The sequence below is a fragment of the Marmota monax genome, unplaced genomic scaffold (genome assembly GCF_021218885.2).
Source record: "Marmota monax isolate L192 unplaced genomic scaffold, Marmota_monax_Labrador192_F-V1.1 WCK01_AAM20220418_F8-fsc00019, whole genome shotgun sequence".
Classification (NCBI taxonomy): domain Eukaryota; kingdom Metazoa; phylum Chordata; class Mammalia; order Rodentia; family Sciuridae; genus Marmota; species Marmota monax.
The window spans coordinates 10,540,641-10,548,301 of NW_026695242.1; the positions used below are offsets into that span (position 1 = coordinate 10,540,641).

At 41.1% G+C, this 7,661-nt stretch overlaps 1 non-coding gene across 1 annotated transcript; it reads right to left on the reverse strand.

Moving 5' to 3' along the window:
* Nucleotides 1-6,507: 6,507 nt before the first annotated feature.
* Nucleotides 6,508-6,589, reverse strand: Trnas-uga (transfer RNA serine (anticodon UGA)). Its single transcript has one exon. It is a non-coding gene; the product is annotated as a tRNA-Ser (tRNA).
* Between the last annotated feature and the right edge of the window lie 1,072 nt (nucleotides 6,590-7,661).

Genomic DNA, 7,661 nt, shown 5'->3' on the forward strand with positions numbered 1-7,661 from the left:
ACAAAATCCCACCAAATAACCCAATCAATAAATGGACAAAAGAACTAAACAGAAATGCCTTAAAAGAATCAAAAGAAGAAACACAAATGGCGAAGAAATATATAAAAAAATGTTCAGCATCTCTAGAAATCAGGGAAATGCAAATCAAAATTACACTAAATTTTCAGTCATTGACAGTCAGAATGGCAATGATCAAGACTATGAGCAATAATAAATACTGGTAAGGTTGTGGGGAAAAAGGTACATGTGTACATTATTGGTGGGACTGCAGACTAGTACAACTGCTCTGGAAAGCAGAAAGAGGAAACAAACATTTTAAGACCTAAATCCATCCAGTCTCTCTGGTGAATGGAACAGAAAAGCACGATGTACAGAAGAGAATTCTGGAAGGTTCTGAGCCATTCTGATATACTGAGATAAAATGATCTTGATTGTTGATACACTGATATGATATTGATGTGCTTTCTTGGTATATTCATGTTAATGGAAATCAGAAGATTTCATAGATGTGTATATAAACTGAGAACTAGTGAAATATTAATTAGCCACTTAACATTATACAGTGTCCCAATTAATCCTATTTTCACAATGATAACTTGGGAAGACTTTTTTTTTTATTTTTTTAAATCATACCAGGAAGAGTCCTTTAGAGATCTGTAAAATATAGCCTGTGACCCAAATTTAGCCCATTGCCTGTTTTTGTAAACAAAGTTTTATTGGAATGCATCATTTGTTTACAGATTATCTGTTCTTGCACTAAGTAGGCACGATTCAGTAGGTGCCACAGAAACTAGATTGCCTCCAGAATGTAAAATATTTACTGCTGACCCTTTATGGAAAAATTTGGGTAACCCAAGAACCAGAGGCATATACAAAATATGTGCCATTTTTCTGTGCTCCTACACCCAAGCACACATTATTTCAAAACACATTCTGTCTCCACTGATATATGTGTCTGAACATCTAGAAGACAAGCAAATTTTAGGTGGATGCTGTCTATACTCATCTTTTTGAATGGTTTGTGGTGTCAAGTAAAATGTACTAAAGTTCCTGCACTGGACAAATGCTCCGAGAATCTTGTCTTAAATGAATATGTTTTGGAAGGAAATATATTCCCCCAAAGTCTTTGCAGACAGATGTGATGCAGGAAGTTTTATTATGGTAAAAATTAAAAGAATGACGGGGCTCTGAGATCCCCTCCAGCAGACTGGAGCTGGGCCCCATCTTAGCATCTGAGAAGCCTGCCAAGCTCAGTTACTTCTCCATCCTTATCATCAGGGAGCAGAGAGCATCAAGGGCATCAAGCTCTGGGACACATTCACTGTCACTAAAGACTTCTAAATGGCCTTGAGATACCAATAAAGCCCCAGCCTTGCTTACCAGACAAAGCAGGAAAGGTAAATCTAAGTGCATCAGGTTTACATTGTTTGCTTAATGGATGGACTGCACTTCTGGAGATTTAACCTCATGCCTTGCACTATGTTGGGCATGTGCTCTACCACTGAGTTCTTTGGACCCTGAGAGATTATTCTTAGTCCTAAGTAGGTGTGTGGGAGAGTGAGAAAGAAGTAGGAATAATTCATTTCCTGAAGCATCTGGCCTAGGAGCTTGTGTGGGCTTGATCATTCAACTTCATGCAGGTTGGGAAGGAAGTGAGACATTGGAACAAGAGCTGAGATCTCAGTTTTCTCTATCCGTGCTTCAGCTAGAACAGGTCACCTATTTTACCTGAAAATTCCAGCCTCAGAACTCCCATTTCTCTAACCTCCTCAGGAGCAGAGACTTAGGTAATGTCATTAATTGTTTGCACTCTAGTATTCAGAGAGGATCTGAGACCAGATATACTCAGGGACAATTAGGGACAATTGGACACATCTGGGAACAAGACAGATGTTTTGTTCCCAGAGAATCTCCTCCAGAGAATCTCCTCCAGAGGGAACTTGAAACACAAGCTGTACATATGTCATAGACCAGCCTTGTCTCTCATTTCCTTTTTCCACAGCCTTACTACACAACAAGATCTCCACTAATGAAACCTCCAGAGATTAAGCTCCCTTTCAGTGAACATGTTAAAATAGTGGCCTCATAAATCATGCTAAACCAAGCTGGGATATTTCAGGTGGTTCTGGTGCAACAGTCCTGCTGATCTATGCAATCAGGGCACATATATGTTCAGGCACAGTTTTGCTTCATCCCTCAATGTTTAAGGAAATAGAGCAGTCTCCCTCATTGGAGACTTTACCTCCCTCCTCTTTAGGTTTTCCAATACCTCTTGATCTCTGACTCTCACAATTACAAAATTCATTCAACAAAATTATTTATTGAGGGTCTACTAAATATCAGATAATAGAATTTATAGGTTACCTACACCCCATGCATACATGGAGGAAAAGCAAGAGTCATATTAATGTATAATGAAGTATGATGAATGTTTTTCAGATGAAGAATAAAATGTTGTGAAATCACATCATAAGGGGGGGCCTGACCAATTTGATAAGGAGGATAACATTGGAACATGTATAAAATTTCTAAGGTGGAAAAGAATTTGGTGTCTTCAAGGAACTAAAAGAAGGATTGGCAGTGGTGGTGCACACCTGCAATCCCAGTGATTCAGGAGGCTGAGGCATAAGGATTCCTAGTTCTAGGCAACTTAGTAAGACCCTGAGTCAAAATATAAGGGCTGAGGGTGTAGCTTGGTGGGAGAGGGCCTCTGGGTTAAATCTTCAGTACAGGGGTTTGGAGGGGAAAGGAACTAAATATGACTAGAGAATGACAAGGAGAGCCCCAGCAAGAGTGCCATGAAAGCACTGCAGGGTCATGCTAATGATTTTAGTATTTATTATAAGAACATATGAGAATTCCTAAGTTTTCAAGAAGAGGGTTAGCAGACTAAATGTACATTTTTAAAGAGCAGGTGGAGGAGACAATTAGGAGGTTGAGAAATAGTTGAGGTGAGAGATAGTATTGATTTAGACTGAGTGGTAGGGTAGATCCAGAATAAAGTGAATTTGCAGCACCTTTGGGATAGACTCAGTGGCACTGGGGTTGTATAAGTAATGGGATGAGGGAGGCTGGGACAGCAAGTAAGTGGTTTTTCATTTTGTATGATTGGGGTGCAGATAGATTGCAGTTTCACATCTAGACTCAAAAGGAGAGCAAGTCCCCTAAATAGGAAGGGGTTTCCAATTCTGGGCAGCTCTTGTCTGTTAATGAAGAGACAGAAGTGAAGGCAAGAGAAGAAAGATATTATAGGTAGTTGTACGTGAACATGTAGAAAAGGTTGAAAGGCAAGAGCTGGCAAGCAGTGCGGGAAGGCCTGCCAATAACTTAGGGGAAAAAAAAGGGAGGAAGAAAGGTTGGAAAGGCAGGCCCAGACTGTCTTTGAAGTTCCTATGCTTATAAAAGTTTTGATTTTCCCATTACAGGAGTAGGCCACTCAGTAACATCTATCTTTCTTCTTTACAAATGGAATTTCAGTTTTGATTTGAGTAGCAACACAGCCAGCTAAAAACACCTCCAGAATTTCTTGTAGATACAAGTAACCATATTACATAGTTTGGGTAGATGAGACATAATATGAAGGTTCTCGCCTTTATCCTTCTATCTGAAGATGAAGCAGCCACATTGGAACTGTGAGGCACAAGCAGGGGGCAGGATTTACATATTTAAAAAGGCAAAGCACAAAGATGGAGAGCACTTTCTGTTCCATATCAGAATATCCTACCCCTGGATTTCTTTCTTTCATTTTTTTTTTTTTTTTTTGTAACAGGGATTGAACCCAGGGGTACTTGATCACTGAGTTACATCTACAACCCTTTTTATTTTATTTAAAATAATACTGTAGTTGTAGATGGCACAATATCTTTATTTTATTTATTTATATTTATGTGGTGCTGAGGATTGAACCCAGTGCTAGGCAAGTGCTCTACCACTGACCTACAACCCCACCCCCCTTTATGTTGTTTCATTTTTTTTTAAAAGTATTTTTTGTTAGTTGTAGATGGACACAATATCTTTACTTTTGTTTTTATGTGGTGCTGGGGAAATGAGCTACAGCCCCAGCCCTATTTTTTCATTTTTAGATAGGGTCTCACTAAGTAGCATAGGGCCTCATTAATTTGCTGAGGTTGGCCTTGAACATGCAAACCTCCTGCCTCAGCTTCTGGGATTACAGGTGTGTGCCACAATACCTGGTTATATTTGCCTTTTTGATGGCATGTTTGACCCTTTTTTGCATTAACATTTTAAGACAGTCTAAGACAGTCAAAAATTCTTAAGTTTTTTTTTTTTTTTTGGTACCAGGGATTAAACTCAGGAACACTTAATCACTGAACCACATCCCCAGCCCTTTTAGTATTTTATTTAGAGACAGGGTCTCACTGAGTTGCTTAGGGCCTTGCTAAATTGCTGAGACTGGCTTTGAACTTGTGATCCTTCTGTCTCAGCCTTCGAAGCTGCTGGGATTATAAGTGTACACCACCACAACCAGCTAAAAATCCTTAAAAGTTTTATGCTGAAATAAATGAGAAGTTATATATTATTTCAGTCTGTTGGATCCAGATATGGTATTTGTCTCTTAGATTTCTTGAGATAAACCCCTATGTGTTTAAAATACTAGAGTTGGGTTTCTGTAATGCAGCTGATCCTTACTGATAAAAGGAAGGAGGACAGCTAGGAAATGATTGCAGTTACTATAAGTGATATCAATGGGGGCAGAAGGGATGGGGACTGCGAAGAGAGGATAGATTGAAGATTTAAAATGTGGTAAGTGTGTATGCTCAGCCAAGTCTTAAATGGAATGGAGCTGTACAACAGTAGCTTTCTGTCACTATAACAAAATAATTTTCTAAATGAAAAGGTTTATTTTGGGGGCTGGGTTTGTGGCTCAGTGGCAGAGCGCTCGCCTAGCACATGCAAAGCCCTGGGTTCAATCCTCAGCACCACATAAAAATAAAATAAAGGTATTGTGTCCAACTACATCTCAAAAATAAAATAAAATAAATTAAAAAAAAGGTTTATTTGGCTCAAGGTTTTGGAGGTTCCAGTCTAAGATCAGGTGGATCCATAGCTTTGAGCCTCTGGTAGGGGTACCACATGGCAAAGGTGGGCAGCATGTGGCAGATCAAATTGTTCACTTTATGAACCAAGAAGCAAAAGAAACAGAGGAAGGGGCTGGGGTCTCACAATTCCCTTGAAGTGTATACCTCCAATGACCTAAGAACATTCCATAAGTCTCTCTCTCCTAAAGGTTCCACCATCTCCTAATAGGATCACCTGGGACCAAACATTTAACACATGGACCTTTGGGGGACACTTATCCAAATATTGTAGGCTGAGTGGGTGGAATCCACTTTAGAGATCACAGAAAATTATCTCTGTCCTAGAGACGTCAGAGAACAATACAAGAACATCTAGGAAGCATAATGAACACGGTGAAAGGGGGTGAAAGAAAAGAGGAAGAGCAACTGGAGCCTGTGCAACACTGGCAGGAGTATTTTAGAGATGGTGAAACTATTGTATACTATTTTAGTACTATGCAGGCTAAGTATGGCCCAGCATTAGGATATTTGCAGGGTTTTATAAGCCATTCCTATTTCTAACTTTAGGAAATTTATGTTTTTCCGAAGTGTCATGCCAACTGAAACATCAAATAAACCTTGAACAGTGAAGCGGGGTGGAAAAAAAAGAGGAAGCCTGACCTTACGATTCAACTTTTTTATTTAAAACACAACCGGGTTAATATGAAGATTTTAGAAAATTCAGTTAAGCACAACTATCTATTAAGAAAATTAAAATCCCCTCAAATCCTACCACTCAGAGATAACAATCCTACTAACGTTTTGGTGTGTTTCTTCCCAGCCTCCATTCATTTTCTCTTTTTTGCTAACTTTTTTTCCATTTCCCCCATGCCAGTATAAAAATGAATTGTTTAACAAAAATGTAGTCATATTCTGTTTTGTAATCTGTCCGACTTTTGCATTTGGCAATGCATGCGGCAGGCCTTCCCACATCATGAAATCATTTTAATGGCTACATGTGTAGTGTTGCATTATGTGGATGCGTTTATCATGTTTTATAAGTAGAAGTTTAAATTTTAAAAATTAGCATCACTTTTAGATATGGTTGGGGAACCACTGGAGGTGATGATTCTGAGATGGAAGGATAGGTAGCATAGTTTTGCCCTTAGTTTTAGTGAGATGATAGTTTTTTCAGGCTGAGGAAGCCTGCAACTTCCACCAATGATTATATGCATTTTATTTCTATTTTGTGAACCTGCCCTTCATACTGAGCATCAGGATTCTAAAACTGCTCCCTTGCCTTTTAGGGTAGAGGAAGACTTCTTTCCTTGATAAAATAGTGTACTCTCCGGCAGCAGTATTCATTGGCTTTTCTTTCGGCTTGGTAAAGCACTCAGCAGGCAGATATAGGACACACAACACAGCAAGGAGGGTAAGGCTGATCCCTGGTAGGTGCTATTAAAAACTAAAAATGAGAAGCACCTGCTTCCGCAGCGAGCAGGGTTCGAACCTGCGCGGGGAGACCCCATTGGATTTCAAGTCCAACGCCTTAACCACTCGGCCATCGCTGCCACAGGGACAAGAACAAGGCGGAGACACTTTAGTGTAACAACCACTGCGCTCGCGCCAGACCCAGGAATGGGCGGAGCCTGCAACGGCCCTAAACTCCTCTCTGAGGCGTCTGGGGCTAAAGGTTCGGGTTGCCTCATTGACGGTGTAGATGTGAAGAAATAATGGAAATACCTTTCAGTAGAGGTATAGGCAGGTCTTTAAAACCCTTCCCTTAGCTGCGTTCCGAAATTCTCAACCTAACCTGGTTTCTGGTCGCTGATTAGGTTTTTGCCCTCCCGCTTCCTCGTTGACTCTCTGAGATTCCTGTGAAACAAACATCACTCGCCTTCCGTGTAGCGGGCTCGCGCTATCGAAAATGTCTGCCTTTTTGTGAGGAATGCGCCTTTGGCGGCTCTCTCCTCGGGAGGCGGGGTCGCCTTCTGAACTCTTGTTCCTGCAATCTGGGGAGGGAAGCGTGAGGACTCAAAATTCTCCTCGTAAGCTGGCCCCTCCCGGATTTCTGCTCAAGCAGCCCATCTCCCATTTTCATCTCTCTAAAGGTTTCATCTCCACAACTGGGAGAGTGTGGCCTCCGCTCTCTCAGGAGACAGATATCCTTGGACATAGTTTGAGAACCAAGTTCCGCGCAGTAGATCTGCATTCATTACCTTTAAATGCCATTCGTTTCCTCCCTCGTTAAGTTTGGCTACTGCCCTGGGTGCTTTATTTGTGTTATCTAGTTAAAGCTCTCAGAAAGCAGGAGTTCTGCACTCTGCTCGCCCACTTCTATGGGGACCTGGGTGCCCGGAGCCGCGCGGGGAGGTGCAGCCGATCCCAGGGCGCATGCGCAGCTCCTGCTCGCTGCTTTTACTCGTTTAAAACTGCTCCAATGTTACCTGAAAGGTCAGCGTCCTACTCCTCATGGTACCTTAGGCAAATCCTTGATCTCGGGAATCCCGGATTTAAGTGCTCTCCCTTAGTAGGTGTTCACACCTATTTTTCTTGAGATTTTTTGATACCATTTCTCTTCACTAAATTAAGGTGAAGTGCCTAAACCCCATTTAATTGTGGAACGGGAGCAGTAAACTTGAG